The 24,750-nt window shown below is 43.8% G+C and overlaps 1 pseudogene; it reads right to left on the bottom strand.

Moving 5' to 3' along the window:
- Positions 1-11,088: 11,088 nt before the first annotated feature.
- On the bottom strand, positions 11,089-11,206 carry LOC124796507 (annotated as a pseudogene).
- Positions 11,207-24,750: the final 13,544 nt, after the last annotated feature.

The following is a 24,750-nucleotide window of genomic DNA, read 5'->3' as shown; positions in this document are numbered from 1 at the left end:
AGCGTTGGGGTGAAAAAGCATGACATAGAAGCATAACTCAGGAGCCAGTAGATAAATTTCAACTGCATTCGGTAAATACATAACATTATTTGCGTAACTCTACTACCATTAGAGTTGAGGGTGAGGATGACAAAAGGGTGACATGCAGAAAAGTTCTTAACTGACCGTTGGTATTTCTTTACTGTAATTAGTTGACAGTTTGAGGAAGCTGGTAGCAGAGGTAGCTGAGAGGATAAAAACTGAAGGGAAGACAGAGATCGGAATTCATCCAGCAAATAATTGAGGAAGTACGGCGCAAGTGTTACTCTGAGATGAAGAAGTTCGCACAGGAGAGAAATTCGTGGGTGTCGCGAGCCGCGTCAGAAGATTGACGATTCAAAAAAAAAAAAATCAATCAATAAATAAATAAGAAAAGTGTGTTAAGCGCCACTGTTTTTATATCTGTTATGCAGGGTGTCAACCATCTCGTGAGAATAAGCACTGCAGCCGGACAATAATTTTACCAGCACTTTTCCTGGCTTAAGTTCATACCACACGGCTCAATACTGCAGATGCATTCAACGTCCTGAGTCGTATGGAATAAAATACCGGAGACGCAGACAGTTTCTCTAGAACTCATATGAAACTGCAGGGCGAAATTCGCTAGAAATACGGATGAAATATCTGTAGAAATATATGTCAAATATGTTAAATTTACGTGAAATATAAACAGTATGTATATGAAATACGCTACTGATCATTAAAATTGCTACACCACGACGATGACGTGCTACAGACGCGAAATTTAACCGATAGGAAGAAGATGCTGTGACATGCAAATGATTAGCTTTTCAGAGCATTTGCACAAGGTTGGCCCGGTGGCGACACCTACAACGTGCTGATATGAGGAAAGTTTCCAACTGATTTCTCATACACAAACAGCAGTTGACCGGCGTTGCCTGGTGAAACGTTGTTGTGATGCCTCATGTAATGAGGAGAAATGCGTACCATCACGTTTCCGATTTTGATAAAGGTCAGATAGCAGCCTATCGCAATTGCGGTTTATCGTATCGCGTTGGTCGAGATCCAATGACTGTTAGCAGAATATGGAATCGGTGGGTTCAGGAGGGTAATACGGAACGCCGTGCTGGATCCCAACGGCCTCGTATCACTAGCAGTCGAGATGACAGGCGTCTTATCCGCATGCCTGTGACGTATCGTGCAGCCACGTCTCGATCCCTGAGTCAACAGATGGGGACGTTTGCAAGACAACAACCATCTGCACGAACAGTTCGACTAAGTTTGCAGGAGCATGGACTATCAGCTCGGGGACCATGGCTGCGGTTACCCTTGACGCTGCATCACAGACAGGAGCGCCTGCGATGGTGTACTCAACGACGAACCTGGGTGCACGAATGGCAAAACGTCATTTTTTCGGATGAATCCAGGTTCTGTTTACGGCATCATGATGGTCGCATCCGTGTTTGGCGACATCGCGGTGAACGCACATTGGAAGCGTGTATTCGTCATCGCCATACTGGCGTATCACCTGGCGTGATGGTATGGTGAGCCATTGGTTACACGTCTCGGTCACCTCTTGTTCGCATTGACGGCACTTTGAACAGTGGTGGTTGCATTTCAGATGTGTTACGACCCGTGGCTGCGAAACCCTATATTTTAGCATGATAATGCACGACCGCATGTTGCAGGTCCTGTACGGGTCTTTCTGGATACAGAAAATGTTCGACTGCTGCCCTGGCCAGATCTCTCACCAACTGAAAACGTCTGGTCGATGGTGGTCGAGCAACAGTCTCGTCACAATACGCCAGTCACTACTCTTGATGAACCGTGGTATCGTGTTGAAGCTGCATGGGGAGCTGTACCTGTACACGCCATCCAAGCTCTGTTTGACTCAATGCGCGGGCGTATCAAGGCCCCTATTACGGCCAGAGGTGGTTGTTCTGGGTACTGATTTCTCAGGATCTATGCACCCAAATTGCGTTGAAATGTAATCACATGTCAGTTCTAGTATAATATATTTGTCCAATGAATACCCGTTTGTCATCTGCAGTTCTTCTTGGTGTAGCAATTTCAATGGCCAGTAGTGTATATATGATATCCATACATGGACGAAACCGCGTGCAAAAAGCTGGAGAAACTGTAAATACTGTCGTCTGCAAGAAGCATTCAGTAGGCGAGACCTCAACATGTGCATGAGTCCAGCGCTTCACTGCAGTGGCAGAGAACAACTGCCTCAGCCGGGAGGAGACCCAGAACTGTACCTGTTGTCCTGTTTGACGTCCGCCTCATAGGGCAAGGGAGAGCTTCTTATGGAAGGATGTAGGAGTTTTCTAGTTCCGTCCACCGTTCCCCGGTCGCTGATTATGGTGAGCAGTAACTAAAACCTGAGTGTTTTGCCGGGCTACCTTCGCTTCGCAGTTGGCTGCGATCCATGTAGTGGGTGGTATGTGTTGACTTCCATCCTCGTCTTTTCCACGTGCAGTGCTCAGCAGAGGGGCTCAGTGCGAGCTCCTGTAGAACTCTTTTCCATTCTTAACGTTGACGTCTTTGCTTCTGATTTCGCCAATAGTTTTCTTTACTTTTCTGCAACCTGAATTCGTTCTTCCAATGACCGTTTCCTTTGTAACGTTCTTTAAAAATTATTGAAGTACTTAAATGAATGCCTGAACTGTGAATGCATACAAAACTGGAGTTATCGTGCAGCATGTTGTAATTGCATGTGGTGTGCTTATTCTGTGTTATTGTTAGCAAACCTTTATAGGAACTGATTGGGTACTGCAACTCCCAGTGCCAATAAAGAATTACAGTCAGTGCAAAATACATTCAGCCCCTACTGAATGCTCTCGCTGTGTTCAAAACTGATAACTTTGGTCCCTGTGCACATAACGGATAAATAAAATTGTCTTACCTCTAAAGCAGCAACGGCGGATCGAGCTATATTCTGCTCTCTCATGTAGAAGAATAAAATGTACTAGCTATAGGCTCAGCGGTGTTTAATGGTGTCCATAATACTTTGAAATATACATGAAATTCTTTTGGCTAATAAATGAAAACATTTAAGAAAAATTCGATGTCTTTAAAAACATATGACCTGTACGGGGAGGCGGTAATGATTTGGGCGAATTACTAACACTGACTTTTTTAACAGTGACGTTGTATTTGAAGTTATGTCTGGTTTTTCAAAACACCTGACAATTGAAATTACATTACTCAGAAAAATTACATCGTTTTTACTAAATGAAAACCTTTCTTTGCTGACGTAGTCACAAACAATGCGATCTGTACAGCAAAAGTATTATCTAACATCACAAAATGTTTACAGAACCACTTATGTCAGTCCATGATTTCGATGCCATCATAAAATTGATTTCACTATGATTAAACAGAACGGTCCTTAGGGTTGTAACACAAGGATTGATCTCTATTCATACAAGTACATAAAAGAGGTTATGCATGAACAGGGTGTAACTAAATTCCCTTCACAGACGTTGAGGACAGGTTTCTTACATCAAAATAAGAAAAAAATTTCCAGTAAACATGGGCTCTAGAATGCATACCGTAAGAGCTATGTGCACTACTTCATCTTGTTCAATGGAAGAGATGTGTTTCACAGTAGCGAAAGCGAATAAGTCATCGTATCTGTTAACGTGTGCATCTTAGAGACCATATTTACTCAAATTTTTTTTTCTTGTTTTGGTCCATACCACCTCCTCCTAAAATACAGAAAGCAAAGAGCCTGCAGAAGAATAATTACGTTTCACAGTACCTATAATGAACAGCCGCCAGTGTGGCCGCGCGATTCTAGGCGCTTCAGTCTGGAACCGCGCGACCGCTACGGTCACAGGTTCGAATCCTGCCGTGGGCATGGATGTGTGTGATGTCCTTAGGTTAGTTAGGTTTAAGTAGTTCTAAGTTCCAGCGGAGTGATGACCTCAGATGTTAAGTCCCATAGTGCTCAGTGCCATTTTGATGATGAACAAGTGCTGATTGCTCTTAAGATATGTATTTTAGAGCCCGTGTTTACTGGAAATTTTTTTCTTGTTTTGGTGAAAAGAACCTGTTCTCAGAGTGTGTAAATGGAATTTAGTTACACACTAAACTAGAAATCTAGATACTTCACAGCTTATGACAAACAAACCGCTCTTCAATACTACGTTTCAATCGCTCTTACAAATATTTTCTACGGGGATGACATAGGGTTATTTAGAGAGCGAGTTGAGGTGCAATAGGGTACCTGAATGTTCGTCAAGCCAAGAACTTATTTGTGCAACCCTGGGAACATTGGAACCAGAGCTGTTGGCATCTTGCGAGACAAGCCTGCATACTCATAATGAAGATGTAGGTGAAAGGGTACGATTTTGTCACCGGAAATATTGAAATAAACATCCTGTTTGATATTCACGTTTATCTGATTGATCAGACCAAAGTCATGAAACGAAAAACATGCCCAGTACACCATAAGCCGGCCGGTGTGGCCGCGCGGTTCTAGGCGCTTCAGTCTGGAACTGCACGACCGCTACGGTAGCAGGTTCGAATCCCGCCTGGGGCTTGGATGTGTGTGATGTCCTTGGGTTGGTTAGGTTTAAGTAGTTCTAAGTTCTAGGGGACTGAAGACCTCAGATGTTAAGTCCCATAGTGCTCAGAGCCATTTGAGTACACCATAGACCCACCTCCGTTCTGAATTATCTTGCATCTTTTGAAAAGAGGTGAAATCATAACTTTTCAGACCCAACTACAAGCCCCCATTCAGCAACTGTCCATCTTATGTTTGAAGACATGGGAAACGGTCTCTTGTGATGTGTCCATTCCAAAAGTGTTTTGCATGTCGTTCCTTTCGCTAAGTTCGCTCGCAAACATGACGGATTTGAAATCGATTCTCATTGTCATGACTTGACAGTCGTCTCCGGCCCTGTCGTTTAGTATCTTTTTACGACCTCTTTTCTTACGGCGAGTTATTTGGCTGTGAGAAGGAAACTACTATTTATGTATTCGTTGGAGAGACCGCCTGATGCATCAACAAATCGGCCAACTTCATTCGTAGTGTGGTATTATGCATGTCTGCAAGCAATAGTTCCTTTCGATCATTTGGTCACGTGTCTACGTCGACTTACGTCATTGCTCTGATTCTATACAACTGACTGGCTTCCACACACCATTTCACTGCCATAACTTATGACAGTGGTGAAAGGTCACATGACGTACTTCTACATCGCTTGAAAACGACCAGTAAGCTATCCTGACTGGAGAGATTACCATTATTTCCATCTCTAATCAGCCGTCGCACGAGAATACCTGCACTAATTGTTTTTTGGCAAGCAGAATTCACAATTTCACACTGTTTTGTCTTACCCGTTCGCATTAGAGTGTAACGACATGTAGTGTAACTCATTAGACTGAGCGACCAAATCCACGCTTCACGCGTGTTGCTGCACCCAAGTTAATATTTGTGCCCCAGCGAAGATAACGCGTGTGGGTTGGAGCTACTGTGCCTTATAGCCAGTGGGCAGCGTGCTCTCCAGAAGTTGAACTGGTGAGCGATTGTTACCCATATACCCTGTTTATCCGCTGAAGTCAACGGTGACCCCTGTTATCAAGACGCCGTTGTCCACCGCATTTGACTCTCGCAGTGGCTGTTTCCTACGTTTCGATGTATCCACGGTACACTCTTGATACGGTGGCACGCGATGAGCCCAGTGCGTGGGTGACCTAAGATGTGGAAAGCCCAATGTATCGGCTACCTACACTCCGCACTGATTAGATGCACTGATAGAGGTCCGGCCATTGTGCCCGTCGACTGTGAAACTGATAACCAGTCCGAGGTCAGAAGACTCCCCAATCACGTGACACGTGAAACTTTCCTCTAACACAACTACTGAGTTTAATTTAATGTCATGAGTTATTCGATGGAAGCTGTTATCTTTAAATGAAGAAACACCGTCCAGATCACAAACTTCTTTTGTTGACGGCTATCGGTTTAGGTACCCGTGGTCTAGGGGTAGCGTCTTTGATTAGTAATTAAAATGTCTTCGGGCCCGGGTTCGAACCGCTCCACTGTTTAAAATCTGAATAAAAATCATGAGCTTTTACGGCCGAAGCCTTCCGGCAAAAGAAGTCACCATCATTGTGCCAATGGCCTTGTTAAAGAGGGCGGAGGAGCGGACAGAGGTTCAAGTGGGGAAACTGCCACTAAAGGCGTAAGAATCAGTAATGATCAACGGCTTCGGGATGCAGAAGGCAATTGAAACCACTGCATTAAGAAAAAAACACATAATGTGGATCCACAGGACTTGTGGCCTGTAATTTAAAAAGTGTCATGATGATCTCTCCATTGGCAAAAGAATCAGGAACAGTCCCCAATTCGGACTCCGGGAGGTAACTGCCAAGGAGGATGTGACTATGAGAAAAAGACTGGACAACCAACGAAAGGATAACCTTCTAAGAGTTGGAGCGTGCAATGTCAGAAGCTTGAACGTGGTAGGGAAACTAGAAAATCTAAAAAGGGAAGTGCAGAGGCTCAATCTAGGGGTAGTAGGGGTCAGCGAAGTAGAATCGAAAGAAGACAAGTATTTCTGGTCAGATGAGTATAGGGTAAAATCAACAGCAGCAGAAAATGGTATCACGGAAGTAGAATTCGTTATAAATAGGAAGGTAGGGCAGACTGTTGCTGTCGACAACAAACCAACACCGATAACGATAAGTCAGGTGTACTTGCAGGCGTCACAAGCAGAAGATGGGTAGAGGAAGTATATGAGGACACTGAAGGGGTTATTCAGTACGTCAAGGGAATGAAAATCTAACAGTAATGGGGGAATGGAATGCGGTTGTGGGGGAAGTCGTAGAAGAAAGCGCTACGGGACAATAAGGGCTTGCTGTTACGAGTGAGACAAGAGAAAGACTAATTGAGTTCTGCGATAAATATCACCTAGTAACAGCGAATACTCTGTTCAGTTATCACATGAGAAGGGGATATACTTGGAAAAAGCAGGGAGATACGGCAAGATTTCAGTTAGATTACGTGATAGTCAGGCAGTGATTCTGAAATCAGATACTGAATTGTAAGGCATACCCAGGAGCAGATATAGTAGTGATGAAGAGTAAGTTGAAGTTTAAGAGAATAGTCAGGCAGAATCTATACGCAAAGAAGTGGGATACGGACGTACTACGGAATGCACAGATGCAACTGAAGATCTCTAAGGCTATAGACACTGCGATAAGGAATAGCTCAGTACGCAGTACAGTTGAAGTGGAACGGATATCTCTAAAAAGGACAATCACAGAAGTTGGAGAGAAGAACTAAGTACATTGGGTATCAGAAGAAATACTTCAGCTGGTCGATGAAAGGAGAATGTACAAAAATGTTCGGGGAAATTCAGGAATACAGAAATACAAGTGGCTGAGGAATGAAATAAATAGGAAGTGCAGGGAAACTAAGACGAAATGGATGCATAAAAATGTGAAGAAATAGAAAAATAAATGATTGTCGGAGGTATTGACTCAACATATAGGAAATTCAAAACAACCTTCGATGAAATTAAAAAAAGAAAGGGTAGTAACATTAAGAGTGCAACGGGAATTCCGTTGTTAAATGCTGAGGAGAAGGCGGAGAGGTGGATAGAGTACATTGAAGGCATTTATGAGGGGAAAGATTTCTCTGATGTGATAGAAAAAGAAACAGGAGTCGATTTAGAAGAGATAGGGGACCCAGTGTTAGAATCAGAATTGAAGAGAGCTTTGGAGGACTTAAGATCAAATAACGCACAAGGGATGGATAACATTCCATCAGAATTCCTAAGACCTTCGGGGGAAGTGGCAACACACGTTGGTGTGTAAAATGTACGTATCTGAGGACGTGCCATGTGACTTTCGGAAAAATATCATCCACAAAGAACGCAAGAGCTGACAAGTGCGCGATCAGCATAACAGCTCATACATCCTGGTTTCTGACAGGTATAATATACAGAAGAATGCAAAAGAACACTGAGGAAGTGTTAGATGACGATCTGTTTGACTTTAGGAAAGGTAAAGGCACCAGAGAGGCAATTCAGAGGTAGCAGCTGATAATGGAAGCAAGACTAAAGAAATATCAAGAGACGTTCATAGGATTTGTCGACCTGGAAAAAGCGTTCGACAATGTCAAATGGTGCAAGAGTAAGCTTTAAGAAGAGACGGGTAACATACAATATGTACAAGAGCCAAGAGGGGATAATAAGAATGGACGATCAAGAACGAAGTGCTCGGATTAAAAAGGATGTAGGCTCTACTGTTCAATGTATACATCGAAGAACAATGATGGAAATAAAAGAATTACTCAAGAGTCGAATTAAATTCTAGATGAAAGGATATCAATGATAAGATTCGCTGATTACATTGCTATCCTGAGTGAAAGGGAAGAAGAATTAAATGATCTGCTGACTGGAATGAACAGAGTAATGAGTACAGAATATGGACTGAGAGTAAATCGAAGGAACACGAAAGTAATGAGAAGTACCCTAGCACGAATGAGAACAGAGAGAAATTTAACACTAGATTTCAAATGGTTACGAAGTAGATAAGGTTAAAGAATTCTGCTACCTAAGCAGTAAAATAATTTATGAGGGCGGAGCAAGGAGGACATTAAAAGCAGACTAGCACTTGCAAAAGGGGCATTACTGCTCAAGAGAAACCTATTGGTATCAAACATAGGCCTCAATTTGACGAAGAAATTTCTGAGAATGTACGTTTGGAGCACGGCATTGTATGGTAGTGAAAAATTGACTGTGGGAAAACAGGAGCAGAAGAGAATCGAATCATTTGATAAGTGGTGCTACAGACGAATGTTGAAAATTAAGAGAACTGATAAGGTAAGAAATGAGGAGGTCCTGCGCAGAATCAGAGAGGAAGACTATGTATGGAAAACACTGACAAGAAGGAGGGACAGGATACGACATATGTTAAGACATCAGGGAATGACTTCCATGGTACTAGAGTGAGTTGTAGAGAGGCACAATTTACCGCCAGTTGCTGAATGAGTTTTATGCCATACATACCACTGTTGACAAACAGCACCTTGCTGCACCATAGCGAAGATGATCAGCAGAGCAGCTCAAAATTGATAGTCGTCAACAAAAGAATTTGTGATCCAGCCAGTATTTCTTCATTTAAATATAACAGCTGAGATCACCGATCCTAACATGGCTTCAGTCGTTCATCCTATAAAAATATGAAGTGGAAATCATTTGAAAAAGGCACTTATTTTACACAGATATCTCACACAAATTCTTCATTTGTGTTGTCAGTGTTTGTAGCTCCAGTATAATTATTTAACGCATTTCATCAAAATCGTCTTCGCGACTACTAAAATGTTCCGTCTTGTTTCTTCTGTACTGAGAATATACTGTGATTATTTAATGAAAGCTATTTGTCTCTCATTTGCAATGTTTTAAATCTTTTTTAAGACCTGTTCTTCGTTATGATTTACCTTTACAGTAGTTTCATGTGGGATGTGTCCACAGCCTTCATCCATTTATTAAACATGGTCGTTTTCGCTTATGGCTATTAAAAATTGTTATTTTTCATTTATTGACATTGCAAATTGTATTATTATTCATCTTGAGGCAGAAATATTAAGTGCACAGAATACAGAAATAAACACAGAAGTACATAAAAACCACTGCAGTAAAATAATTTTTCACTTCTTACGGCCCTGCTTCCATTTGGATAACGTGATGTTTGAATGTTCGAATGAGTGTGAAATCTTATGGGACTCAACTGCTAAGGTCATCAGTCCCTAAGCTTACACGCTACTTAACCTAAATTATCCTAAGGACGAACACACACTCCCATGCCCGAGGGAGGACTCGAACCTTCGCCGGGACCAGCCGCACAGTCCATGACTGCAGCGCCCTAGACCGCTCGGCTAATCCCACGCGGCAACGTGATGTTTGTTTTCAATTATCAAGAGGGACGAGAATAAATTTAGGAAACATGTCACTGGCATGGTTTTTATCTGATTATGTGTTTGTTACGTGCTCCGTTCGTACTCGATTGGTGTTTGGACTAGTGATTGTAATTAGAACTGTGTGCGTGTCTTCATTTGATAGTTCTGCCTGGAGAAATAATTCAGATTACTATCGCTATAAATAAATAATAAAAATTATTTTTCACAGCCTTAAGTGAAAACAGCCATCTTTAATACTTAGTGTTTTGATTATAAGATTGGCAATCTTTGAATAGGAATATTTTTATCTTTGATGTTTTGAAGTTTTGTGTTGCGCATTATGAGGTCTGCTCTTTGTTGCGCTTTAGCCATGTTTGTGCAGCATTCAACTTTTTCCATGACGGAAGCAAATCGAGAAGGACTATTTTTATTCTAAGTGGAGATGAATTTTATATAATTTTCGTTTGAGGCTTTTTTTTTTTTTTTAGTACTTAATTTTGTGTCAAAGCGGCTCCTTGTTGTACCCCACTACCTGACTAAATAATTATTTAGGATGACATATAAGGAACGTTTCCGAGCGAATTGTTGAACGTTGAGGCTACGTTAATCAACTCTTATGAGAAGATCCTGCAAAATCCTTGCAGTTTTTCTAGCTCAGCATGGAGAGGTTTGTTTAACACGTGTCTTGTAAAGATTTCTCGCTGTCTCTATTGGTTTCCTTCTCCATCGATCGCAGATTCTAACATGCATACAATCGACTGTGACTGATGGAATGGCAAGCAGGAAAGTCTCAATAATACTTCAATGAAAGTCTAAATAGAAGGATGTCAACTTACTTTAATAGAAATGAGGAAAAAGTAGTCTTTTTGAGCCAGTCTGACACCAATAGTTGAACCTAAGTTCGCGGATCCTAATCTACACTTTTCGACTTTAATAATCATACGAAGTCGCACACATGCGAAAACCCCTCCCGAACAGGCCATGAAGGCACAACGCTACCGACCGGCCGCCGTGTGATCCTCAGCCCATAGGCGTCACTGGATGCGAATATGAAGAGGCATGTGGTCAGCACACCGCTCTCCCGGCCGTGTGCCAGTTTCCGAGACCGGAGCCGCAACTACTCAATACAGTAGCTCCTCAGTTTTCCTCACAAGGGCTGAGTGCACCCCGCTTGCCAACAGCGCTAGGCAGACCGAATGGTCACCCATCCAAGTGCTAGCCCAGCCCGACAGCGTTTAACATCGGTGATCTGACGGGAACCGGTGTTACCACTGCTGCAAAGCCGTTGGCCGCACACACATGAGACCGCATACAAACTTTCTCCGAGGCACTTTTAATCAGTAAATCGCTTTTACGTGGAAATTCAAATCGTCGAAGCACACATTAGTATGTGTTGCCTCTCCAAAATCTAGTCTGAGACTTAGTCATAAACGTTTCCCGAGGCTAGCTTTAACTCAATCTGAACAACCTAAAATATCTACTTGTGTTGAATACGTGGTGTCGACATGAAAGTTAGTTTTACAAGGTGATTCAAAACGACGTTTACAAACTGACGTGGCACATCGGGCATACAACAAAGATCAGTAATCACATAGGAACCGGTGGTCACAAAGGCCATGAGGGGCTAATAAATGGCGTTGCAGTTGTTTAGCCACGTGCTACAAATGGACACCCACTGCAGGAAATGCTCAAAGTTTTGTCCAGATGTATCGCGACACCCGCGGCATCGACGTTGCGTTGAACGGCGCACCCTATCTAAGATACCTGGTGTATCTCGACGACATCCTGCAGCCGCAACAATCCAGCCCAATAGGTCCTCAGCCGATGTAACAAGTGTTTCGTACGGAAGACCCTTCAGATATCCCTCACAGGAAAAATCGATTGGAGACAGATTAGGTGATTGTGATGTCCTTGCGTCTGGCCCACTATGACCAATTCAGAGGCCGGGAAATGTTGCCCGCAGATGTAGCATTATTCATCATGTCCGGCAAAATCTTCCGTAGGAATCCCAGATACGTATGACCGTCAAGACGGTCCGGGAGAATATACGGCCCAATCAAAGAGTTTCTGACAATGCCAGCCTACATGTTAAGGGTAAATTTGCGTCGTGGCGCAAGCGTACGTGTAACATGCGGGCTCACATTCGCCCACGTATGCAGGTTGTGAACGTTCATCACACCCTTGATTGAGAACGCAGCCTCCTCAGTAAAGAGGACTTCTTGTGAAGCTTCGGTTTGCAGCGGGTTCCTGCAGAAACCACTGCGCAAATCCCATGCGCTTGTCGTAGTCCCCCGGTTGCAATTCCTGGAGGCGTTGGAAATGAAACGGATGCAGCCATGCGTCGTGTACAATGCACCAAACGGAGGGTTGGGGGTTACCAATGGCACGGGATACATCTAGCGTACTTGATGACGGCGTACGCTGCACCCTTTCGAGGACGTTTTCTTCCGCCGCAACGGTCCGCGTTGTTCGTTGGCGGCCGGATCTTGGTACATGCAACGAGCCGGTTTCGCACAATCGGCGATGTTGGGTGGGCAATAACGTGCGGCACGGCACCTTTCTATCGGAATATTGCGCACGATACAATCGCACGGCTTCTCGTCCACTGCAGCTGGCCGCGCCATAAATCAGATGCATCTCAGCCATTTCAGGGTACGTGTAGCTAGCCTTGTCACTCCAAACGCTTCCACGGCGTGAATGGCGACGGTCTCCGTGCACTCCGCCCGTGTTTGTGTAGCAACGTCCTCTCGTGACCGTAGCGCCCTCTCGTAGCGTTTGCGACCCCCCCCCCCCACCCCCCCACCACCGCCCCCCCTCCCTTGCTGTGTGATTACTTATCCTTGTTGGGTGCCTGATGTGCCATGTCAGTTTGTTAATGGTTTTCTGAAACATCCTGTAGACTGACTGAGGAGCTAACTTCGGTATTTCGCCTCTGCCTGCACAGGTCTTATTGGTCGATGTAGTCGGGCAATGGCTGACAACATTACCAACATTATATGAAAGTGAGCTTGATTTTGGAGTTACCAGTGTGAATAACGTTGACAGTCTAGTTGGAGTCGTGTGTAAACATTTTAACAGTTAATATTAATAACCAGACTTACGCGTTTGCGGCCAAGCCTTGTAGTGTGACTAACCACCGCATTTTCTACACTCTCCAGTACCACACGGCTCCTACTTGTATCTTCGTTCTCACGCTTCGTGTTGGCTTACAGCAGCGTTGGCGTTATTATACTGTTTCACGACATCTAATAAAATGTGAGCTGGCCGGCCGGAGTGGCCGAGCGGTTCTAGGCGCTTTAGTCCGGAACCACGCGGCTGCTACGGTCGCACGTTCGAATCCTGCCTCGGGCATGGATGTGTGTGATGTCCTTAGGTTAGTTAGGTTTAAGTAGTTCTAAGTTCTAGGGGACTGATGACCTCAGATTTGAGTCCCATAGTTCTCAGAGCCAAAATGTGAGCTGATATGGGCCGTAAATGTCACAGTGTCTCAGCCAAACATTCGAAGCAGTTTGACTGCTTTGCCCTCCGGATTGTTTCTTGAGATTAAAAAATTGTTGCTTTACTGTGGTTATTACATCTTATAGTTTCAACGGCAGTTGCAAAGACAGATTTGAAATAGTTAACCAACGCCTCACCTTATTAATATAACGCAGTTTTCGAACGTAGCCATGAAGACAAGCGTGAGTCAAAAGACAAGGGCTTTGCAGGAGCAGGCGACGAGCAGTTTGGCCACTGTACTCTGGAACAATGGTCTAGTAGCTATCAGCAAAGAAGATCGGAGAACGTGGTGGCCTTTAGCAGCTGGAGCAGTTCTCTCTCTCTCTCTCTCTCTCTCTCTCTCTCTCTCGCTGGGAGTTGGTTCTCACTCATTACGTGAGGCCGGGTTCCCACGCGCTGTTTACGAGCAGGCCTCCTGCTGCACTCTTTAAGTGGCCCGTTTTGCAGACGTAGCTCGCTATAATTATTACAGAAGCCTTGTGCGTAACGGTACCGCGGAAATCTGTGGGAGGCGCCAGGAAGCACTTAACGATCTCGGAACGCGGTTAGCTTCTTCGCGTCAGTGTCCACCAACTCCTCGCCAACTTGATAATTATCGCTGCCGCTCGGACTGGTAGCTAAGTACCAACACAAACCTTCGTTACTGATAATTTGTTTAGCTGAATAGCAAGATGTTTCCCACAAGTCTTCCTACCACTAGGTCAAAAAATTTTTCAAGAGAGACGTTCAATAAGTAATGCTACACATTGTTTTCTGAAAGAAGGTTGGGTTTGCATAGATTGACTGTTCTGTCGGTTCTTGGCAGAATATCTGATACATTATGAATGAGACAAACACAACACTGGTGTAATATTCTACAGTATATATTATTTGTTAAACGAACTGGTTTTCGACTGTTACGCCATCATCAGGTACGAAGGTGTGTGGTGCAGAGAAATTTTGTCAGATCAAAAATTTTAAACTAGTGCATCTACACGGTATCTAAATTTCCAGAGATAAAAAATTTTAATGTTAGAATTAGGAATAAAACAAGAGTGATCATTTCAGAGTAAATGAGATGTTAGATTGTTTAACTAAGACAAAATACGTGGCACATCAACTAATGAACTGTAGACAAATTACAACAGTTGTACGTGGAAGAAAATAGTTGGACAATGAACTTTGATGACATATTCCAAAGATGTGGCTGAACAAAATAATCCTGTCTTTAATAAGCCCTAAATTACAAACAGATAAGATATAATAGTGATACTGTATTAAGCAGGTAAGTGAAGCAGTTGTAATTTTACAAAATTAAATTTCTTTTTTTTTAACGTGACAAGGGAATTAATTATAAATATAGGTTCCGCCTTTTATGCAAAAACACTGCTTTTTCTCTTGTTACCGAAACGTGTTTCGGCACCTCTGTGCCATCATCAGTGGGTTTTGTTAACTGAGAAGTGATTATACATTATATGGTTTTGCAGGAGTGCTCACCGCCTTTTGCGAAATGAAAATGTTTTTGTAAAACCGAAATTACACAAAGTACATTAATATGTGTGTGCAGTGCTCTCAGAACACACAAAAAGAAGGATGAGTCATAACAAAACATGACAAGCTGTCAGTGCAAGACTCTATACACATGGTATTGAAAAACCATATAATGTAAAATCACGTTTTCAATAAACAAAACACACTGATGATGGCACAGAAGTGCCAAAACATGTTTGTATAACAACAGAAAACACAGTGTTATTGCATAAAAGGCGGAATCTGCGTCCCATAATTGTAACTGCAAACACAGAAAAAAATACAAGAGCTTGCAAATCAAAAAGATTAATATATGCCGAGAGAAATTATAGTACGTGAAATAAAGGAAATGTGGCATGTAAGTAAGGAGGGTAATTTATGACAAGACCTGGATGTGATAACGAGTAGCATCTGTGTCTGCTCATTAATAAACACATGTCCATCAACCCAGGCTTAGTACTGAATGACCAGCACATTTCCCTTACTCGCCGCTTCTTAACTGCAGATACTACTCACAATCCCATCCAGACCATGCTATAAATTACCCCTCTTGCTCACGTGCCCCATTTCCTTTATTTCATGTACTACAACTTCACTCGTTGTTTAAAAAAAATGAATAAAACGAAGTTACTTCGTCCAATCAAAGCTGCTTCACTCACCTGGTTAATATCGCTATCATATCTTATCTCTTTGCAGTTTAGGACCTATTAAAGACAAGATTATTTTGTTCAGCCACATTTTTGGAATGTGTCACAGAAGTTTATTGTTCAATTATTGTCTTTTTGTGCAATACTTGTAATTTTTCTGTAGTATATTAGTTCATGTGTCATATAATTTAGCTTAGTTAAATAATCTTAAGCCGCATTTACACTGAAATAATCCCTCATGTTTATTCCAAATTCTAACATTAACATTTTTCATCTCTGGAAATGGAGATACTGTGTAGATGCACTAGTTTAAAATATTTCACCTAGAAAAACTTCACTGCGCCACGTACTTACCTTTGTATCTAATGATGGCGTGACAGACGAAAACCGTTTCGTGTAACAATGTTATGGAATATTACACCAGTTTTGTGTGTGGTGCATTCGTAAGACTGGTTTTATTCAGGATTCCAGTACACCATACTATTCCCCACTCTTTTGGTTACAAAACACTACATTTCAACATTACCTCCGTTCAATGTGACGGCCTTACTGCGCCTTGCTGGGAGGCCTATATGCCCGCATGGTACCACTCTGCTGGTCGACGTTGGAGCCAACGTCTTCTTGTGTCAATAATTCCCCATCATCCACGCACTGCTTCCCGCGGAGTGCATCCTTCATTGGGCCAAACAGATGCTGTTTGTAGTCTTCTATTAGGCGGCGAGGAACTCAGTGGGCTCACAGCGTAAGAGTATCCTAGCTGGTAGGCGAGTTCTCAACACTGCCAACGGAGACGTACAGTTGAGCAACGAAGTGTTCGATTGTGATCCGTCTAGCACCTAGACTGAGAGGGTCCACAAGTTCCAGCACTGGAGGAGTCACAGCTGTGTGCAGCCGGCTGGAACGCTGAGATCAGACAGGTCGGCGTGGCCTTGGTGCGATGATGACAGATACCTCGCTGAGCGACTCATTGTTCCCTGCCAGGTCTCCGTATACATTCTGCAAGCGCCTATGAAAATCTGCGATGCTCTGACCGAAACTCGAAATCGAGACCTTTGCCTTTCACGGGCAAGTGCTCTACCAACTGAGCTATCCAAGAGCGACTCACGCCCCGTCCTCACAGCTTTACTTTCGCCAGTACCTCGTCTCCTACCTTCCAAATTTTACAGAAGCTCTCCTCCGAACCTTGCAGAACCACCACTCCTGAAAGAAAGGATATTACGGAGACATGGCGTAGCCACAGCTCGGGGGATGTTTCCAGAATGAGATTTTCACTCTGCAGCCGAATGTGCGCTGATATGAAACTTATATGTAGAGCACTTGCCCTCGAAAGGCAAAGGTCCCGAGTTCGGGTCTCGGTCCGGCATACAGTTTTAATCTGCCAGGAAGTTTCATATCAGCGCACGCTCCGCTGCAAAGTGAAAATCTCATTCTGGAGATAGCCCCCAGGCTGTGGCTAAGCCGTGTCTCTTGCATTATCCTTTATTTCAGGTTCGCAGGAAAGCTTCTGTAAAATTTGGAAGGTAGGAGACGAGGTACTGGCAAAAGTAAAGCTGTGAGGACGGGGCCCGAGTCGTGCTTGGGTAGCCCAATTGGTTGAGCACTTGCCCGCGAAAGGCAAAGGTCCCGATTCCGAGTCTCGGTCCGGCACACAGTTTTAATCTGCCAGGAAGTTTCATATCAGCGCACACCACTGCAGAGTGAAAATGTCATTCTGCGATGCTCTGGCTTCCCACCAGAAGAAATTCAGTGACAACTTTCTGCTTGGAACGCACCTACGTTACAGACGCCATTTTCAAGGCTGCTTATAGCACGGTCACCTATCCGAGCTTCATGAAACAACAGGGGCTGAAGCGGGTATATTCCACGATGTCCCACACCAAATTACGCATTTCTTCAACCGAAATTGTCCGAGGAAAGAAGTGTTGCATTACTTATTGAACGCCCCCTACATATTTAACTACGTACCCAGCGGATTTGCATGTGTTCCGTCGAGCCTTTCATGGAGATATATGCGTTTGCATGTCATTCTTGAGGTCACCATGTAAGAAGCATCTCAAGAACTATTCTTCCTCAACACTACATTAGTGTTGCGCCGACGTTGAGTCACATGGCACTTGATTATTCCCCGAAATGCGTTGTCTGTCGTGCTAATATTTGATCTTTGCCGTGGTCATTTCATGCTGGTGACCCAAGCCCATTTCAGGGTGCTCTAAACTTTTCATCAAAGACCTCACGCACCTGAGTAGCAAAGTGTCCTGGAGCTCCGCCCTGCTATAATCACAAGTGATCCAGTATTCGCTTCAGGATAAGGTTTTAACATGAAATGGTAAGGATGCGGCGATACAGGAGTGGTGAGCTTCCAAGCTCACACTCAGCAAAATAAAATTTCACAATTTATTTCACGCCAGAAAGTTTTCGTAATGCACACGCTGGTAACCAGAGCACCCTTGACTATTAAACGCTCGTATGGTAATTACTGAATTGTTTAAAATCACTAGCAAATAAATCACACTTGAAACATCAAAATATTTTCCTCTAAAATGATATTTGTGCCTCAGCGTTAAATTAATACAAATCTGGTTATCGACAGAATTCCAGTGACACGAGTTAAATTACAACCCACAACCTAATTACAATACCAAAATAGCAGGCCAATAGCCAATGAACGAAGTTAAAGAATTATCTTGCGTGACTTCATTCAGAAGTTGGTATAAAAATTATTTACATTTCCCATCAGTTTTACACAGGTGTAGCATAACTATAAGGTTTTAAAGTTCTAAAACAGACAAAAAGCAACAATACATGTCGTAACACCTTAAACAAATTACATATAATTTAAGCGAAGGTACCAGAGTTGCACCTGCTCCACAAACCAACAGCATAAAAGAATTGATCATGTCATTGTTCTAGTAACTCGTTGACTACGTGGCCTCTTTGGCCTAATCGTACTCATTTTACCAGCTAATACCTAGGGAATCACATTTGGAGGCTCTAATCTTAACTGGCATCGTTAAATAAACTCTACCCCAGTGACAACTCAAATTCACGAAGGACACCTTAATTAAAAAAATAAAAAAACTATACCGCAGTCGATGGCCACCTCGTCCTCTTCAAAACAGAATAAAGTCTGCGGCAAGATTCCACCGACGTGTGCAATATTTACAGATTAAACTAAATCACAGGAGCCCACAGGCTACTGTTGGCACTCCCACAGGAAATGTAAATAAAACGAGCTTCTAAATTTAACGTACTGTACCGCAATAACTGGCACCTGATTTCTAAGCATCAAACACAGTACCAATTTTCGTCGACGCGTAAATGATGTGGCAACTAATCTAGCACTGCCACTATTAACATTCATGCAAGTCGTATGCTCACTCGCTTTGGTACAACTAAGCCCCTTTCAGATGCAGCTCAGCAGAAGGAAGCTCGCCATTGCCGTGTCATCCTCAGCTGAGGATGCGGATTGGAGGGGCGTGTGGTCAGCACACCGCTCTCCCGGTCGTGACGATAGTTTTCTTTGACCAGAGCCGCTACTATTCGGTCGAGTAGCTCCTCAATTGGCATCACGAGGCTGGGTGCACCCCGAAAAATGGCAACAGCGCATGGCGGCCCAGATGGTCACCCATCAAAGTGCCAGCCACGCCCGGCCGGGGTTAACTTCGGTGATCCTCACGGGAACCGGTGTATCCACTGCGGCAAGGCCCTTGCCCTCAGTCAACTAATTTTGGGACTGTATTAGAGTCTGAATCCACCACATGGAAATGTTCCAGACCAGTATTTGGGAACGCAACGTAAGAACTGAAGAATTTACATGTGGCTGCCAATCACCTAACCAACTCCAAGCTGAAAAACCTGCCGCATTTTCCAAGTTGGGCAACGGCCTTGTCGCAGTGGATACACCGGTCCCGTGAGATCACCGAAGTTAAGCGCTGTTGGACATGGCCGGCACTTGGGTGGGTGACCATCCAGGCCGCCATGCGCTGTTGCCGTTTTTCGGGGTGCACTCAGCCTCGTGATGCCAATTGAGCAGCTACTTGACCAAACAGTAGCGGCTTCGGTCAAGAATACCATCATAACGGCCGGGAGATAGGTGTGCTGATCCCACGCCCCTCCTATCCGCATTCACCTCTGAGGATGACATGGCAGTCGGATAGTCCCAGTAGGCCACTTGTGGCCTGAAGACGGAGTGATTTTCCAAGTTGGCAATTGGCATGTTGACATGCTCGCCGCTGCCAGGAGACTCCGTGGTCGAAGTCCTTCCAAACCCAGCACCCTTACCGGGCGTGCGCACCGTCTCCAAGTAGGTGCATGCAGAGTTGCGCCCCCCCCCCCCCCCTTTCCCGCGACGCAAGTAAGCTCCAGGTACAGTAAGTCGAGGCATCGTCGCATCGGAACGAACGTATCATTAATAAAGCCTGCAGTTGCTTAGAAGAGAAAACTGCATTCCTCCTGCGTGATCTGCGATATGTCTCACAATCATTATGACACGGTTGCAGGTGGCGTATGTGATTGTGCCAACAAAGCACTGCAGGTTGCAACTCACTACTCCAAGTCGTCGTCTGATAATTCATCGGCAAGTGTCGGTCAACGTCCTTTCGTACAATACTGACAATAATGTTTTTCGTCAGTTTCAAAGCAGGGGTAGCAATAAAACAACTATTTATATTCCCAGTCGCCCAAAGTCAAGACGGGTACAGGGAGTGCCGAACACCCTTAAAGTTTCCATTGCATATAAAAACGTTCTGCTCGTTCACGACATTCAGTAAGTTAGACCTTTGTCTGTCAGTATGCGAAAGCGATCGCTACGTCCTTGCTATGTACTGATAATCTTTCGGGCGTTAACTGTGTGAGATTTGCAAGTTCGTTTTAATTCGAATTGGTATTTCTGCTGTTATGATAAGTGAAGCTGCTAGCAATTCGAAGGTGGGTTTTAACATAGCAGTGCCGGATGGAGTACGCCTTCACCTTACAACGATTTTTAAACTGACTTAACCAGTCAAGTGACGTGGACCCCAAACTATGGCACCTTTCACACTAACAAATCATGCCTGTTAAATGACAGAAAAAGTCTTTCGGGTTGACGGTGGTTGAATCACGGACCTTTGGAAAACGATGACCCACTGCTGACCGTTAACGAAGGCACGAGCATAGGGAATAGTTTCCCAGATGTGATAGTGGCTCGAACACTTCTTATGTAGCACAACCCAGTACGTTGTCCTCGACGGCGAGTATTCATCAGAGACAAGGGTATCGTTAGCAATGCCCCAGGGAAGTGTGATAAGACCGCTATTATTTTCTACATACATAAATGATCTGGCATACAGGGTAGGTAGCAAACTGCGGTTGTTTGCTGATGATGCTGTGGCGTACGTGAAAGGGTCAAAGTTGGGTGACTGTAGGAGAATACAAGATGACTTTGACAAAATTTCTAGCAAGTGTGATGAATTACACCTAAATCTAAATTATAAATACGTAAGTTAATGCGGATGAGTAGGAAAAACAAATTCTTATTATTAGGATGCAGCATTAGTAGTGTCGTGCCTGGCACAGTCACGTCGCAGTAAGGGGCATGTTTGGATTGTGATAGGGAAGGCGAGTGGTCGAATTCAGCTTATTGGTAGAATTATGGGAAAGTGTGGTTCATCTGTAAAAGAGGTCGTATATAGGACGCTAGTACGACCTGTTCAATAGTACAGCTCGAGTGTTTCAGATCCGCAGCAGGTCGGATTAAAGGAAGACATCGAAGCTGTTCAGAGGTGGGCTGCAAGATTTCTTGCCGTTAGGTTTGAACAGCAAGAAAGTATTACGGAGATACTTTCCTGGTGGGAAGACTACGTTCTCTTATGAGGAACACTGCCGAGAAAATCTAGAGAACCGGCATTTGAAGCTGCCTGTACAACGATTCTGTAGATTCCGACATACGTTCTGCGTAAGGATCACGGAGATAAGCCAGGAAAAATTAGGGTTCATGGGGAGTCATATAGATAGTCGTTTTTGCCTCGCTCTATTTGCGAATGGAACAGGAAAGGAAACGGCTAATGCTGGTGTATGGTACCCTCCGCCACGCACCCTATGATGGCTTGCTGAGTGTCTATACAGATGAAGAAGTAGATGAAGGAAAGAACATTAGGGTTTGACGTTCCGTCGACAACGTGGTCATTAGAGACTGTGGACCTTTGGACTCGTCGACTGACGCCTACCCACTTTTTCTTACAAACTTTTATTTTACACAATTGCGCCACAATAACAGATAAAATTTTAAGTAATTGTTTACATTCACGTATCAGTCTTCATAAGAGAATTGCAAGAGTAAGCTTTCTACTTCTTTTGCAGCTTTTTTGTCTCCTTGGGGTCGGAGGCTATAAACATGATTCATTTGTAGCGTCAATCTCTCTGTCCGAAACGTCTCCTTTCGGCTGCGGCTGTGTTTTTCCTTTGTGCTTGTACGAGGGTGAGTCAATGAAAATCGTAAACTTGTAATAACAATTCGAAATTTCGCGCCGTTGTCCTGTAAGTTGGTAAGCGTGCAGAATGGTCTGTAGGTGGCAGCATAGTGCAGATGCACACATACCGTCGCAGTATCAGTATAAAGACGGCCGCCACACTTGCGACTTGCACCAGGAAAGAACAGCGTTCTGTTATTCGGTTTTTGCGTAGTGAAGGTGTGAAACCTATTGAAATTCATCGAAGAATGAAGGTTTAGTATGGTGATGGCATGTTTGTCACAGCAGCAAGTCTACGAATGGACTAAAAAGCTCGCAAATGGTGTGACTTCAGTGGAAGATGTTCCTCGTCCAGGTCAGGTACAACGAGTTGTGACTCCACAGAACAATGCAGCAGTCGAAGACATAGTGAAAGAAAACCGCCGAGTGACACTGAATGACATTGCAGCACGTTTACAGATTAGTCATGGGTCAGCACACCACATTGTGCATGAGGTGCTCCAAATTCACAAAGTGTCTGCAAGATGGGTGCCACGGCAGCTCATTCCTGAAAGGAGAGAAAGACGTGTTGATGCTTGTGAAGAACTTCTTCGGCGCTTTGAACGAGAAGGTGATGGCTTCCTTGCAAGAATCGTTACTGTGGACGAAACCTGGGTTCACTTCCACTAACCGGAAACGAAGTGAGCGAGCAAGGAATGGCGCCATTCCTCATCACCAAAACCAAAGAAGTATCGAACAGAACCGTCAGTGGGGAAGGTTATGCTGACTCTCTTTTGAGATGAAAAAGGCGTCATTTTGGAGCATTACATGCCTAGAGGGACGACTGTCACCAGAGCATCATACACAGATCTTCTAAAAAACCATCTGCGACCTGCTATCAAATGAAAGCGACGTGGATTGCTGTCAGCAGGTGTCCTTTTGCAACATGACAATACAAGGCCCCACACTGCCCGTACAACAGTTGCAGCAATCACAGACCTGCATTTTGAGTGTCGTCCTCATCCACCATACTCACCAGACCTTGCCCCAAGTGATTTCCATATGTCTGGACCACTCAAAGACGCAATACGAGGAAAGAAGTTCCGTTCTGATGAAGAGGTACACCACGAGGTGCATGAGTGGTTGCGCGGACTACCAAAAGAATTTTTTTCTAAAGGAATTTATGCACTTTGTAAGCGCTGAAGGTCTTGCATTAAGCGTGGGGGAGATTATGTTGAAAAGTGATACAGCATCGTACCACTTCTGCACAATATATAATATTTAAAAAATATTTAATGGTTTCATTTGACTCACCCTCGTATTTGTTTACAATTTGAACTTAGTGCAGCATAATTATTATCAACAATCTTGCGAAATATTGTATTTGATTTCTGATATTTCTGTATTTGTTATGTTGCATAGTAATGTAGTAATTCTCCAAGTTTGTGTGGTTTTCCCCCGATATCACGCAGTATCCGGCGGGAGGTAAGCTTTTTGGAATTGTGCCTCATTATAAGCGAGAGCTTTCAAACCTTTTCCGAGTCATAACAGATCTCAGCAAATGGGAATAACTCAGTATCTCTAGTGAGATGACAGTCATAGAGTTACTGCCATGTTCTACATCCTGAGGAACCGTTGTACACTTTATCGCTAAAGACCATACTGGAGCCTAACTTCCGCAAAGAAAACCTGGATGTGGCCCGGTGTGAGATATTTGTCTGGGGATATTAGCGGAAAGCATCTTCATTAAAAAGATAACGTATCAGTGTTAATGGCTTGTTAGTGTACCTGAGTGCCACAGACTCTTCGTTCTTCCCGCAGCCTGCTTCTGTCATTGCGGAAAAACCAGTCCCTCGGTACTTCCTGTCGGAGTTGTCAATAAACGAGCGAGCTTGCGGAATGCGGCTCACGTCGGCGTTAGCCGTGGCGATGTCTCGTTCACGATCACGTAACATTCGTCTTCCGCTGTACGGTGCTTTCAGCAAATTGATTACAGTGCTCTACGTCCATTTGTCCGTACACCGTGACATAAACAACTCGTGGACGTCTCGGATCATGTTACAAGCTATAGCCGTCCACGTGAACCCAAATCGTTATAAGTAATAGCTATGTCCTCATCAGGTCTATAAACTTAAGAGAAATCTTATCATTTTTCCTTCAAGTAGTCAAAGTACAAAATATCAGCTGATGTTCGTACGAGGTGTGTTCAAATAGTAACGGGAACTTTGTAATTTAGCGTGTTCTGTTAATCCGATTCTCGCGATGTCTTCGTTGTTGTGTTGATAAACATGTCTGAAAAGTAACTGTTTAGTGTTACACATATCGGATATATTTTGGTCTCCTGTCAGCTGTCATAATGGTAACACTTCTTTCGGTAGTATCGTCGATAATTTAATTCTGTAAAAAAATGGATCAGAGTTTATAGTAATTTTTTTTCCAAGAACAGAATCAAGTGCAGCAAAGTCATATAAAAGTTAAATATTGCTTTTGGTGGCTGTGACTAGTGGTATAAGCGTTTCGAAGAAGACTGTGAAGACGCTGAACTTGACGAGCGCCGTGGGCGCCACTGCATGCTGTCAGGAAATCTTGGAGAACGTGAAAGAAATCACTATGAACCATTGGCGGATCAAGCACAAATCGCTGACGATGCTGGCATATCGACTTGCTAGCTAAGATGTTTTTTGTTCGGTTATTTTAGGGATGAAACGTGTGATAACAAAGCTTATGCCCCAATTGCTGAATTTCGAACAAACAC

Source organism: Schistocerca piceifrons, chromosome 4 (genome assembly GCF_021461385.2).
Source record: "Schistocerca piceifrons isolate TAMUIC-IGC-003096 chromosome 4, iqSchPice1.1, whole genome shotgun sequence".
Taxonomy (NCBI): Eukaryota; Metazoa; Arthropoda; class Insecta; order Orthoptera; family Acrididae; genus Schistocerca; species Schistocerca piceifrons.
Note: the sequence above shows the minus strand (reverse complement) of the source record. Positions and strands in the feature narration are given on the sequence as shown.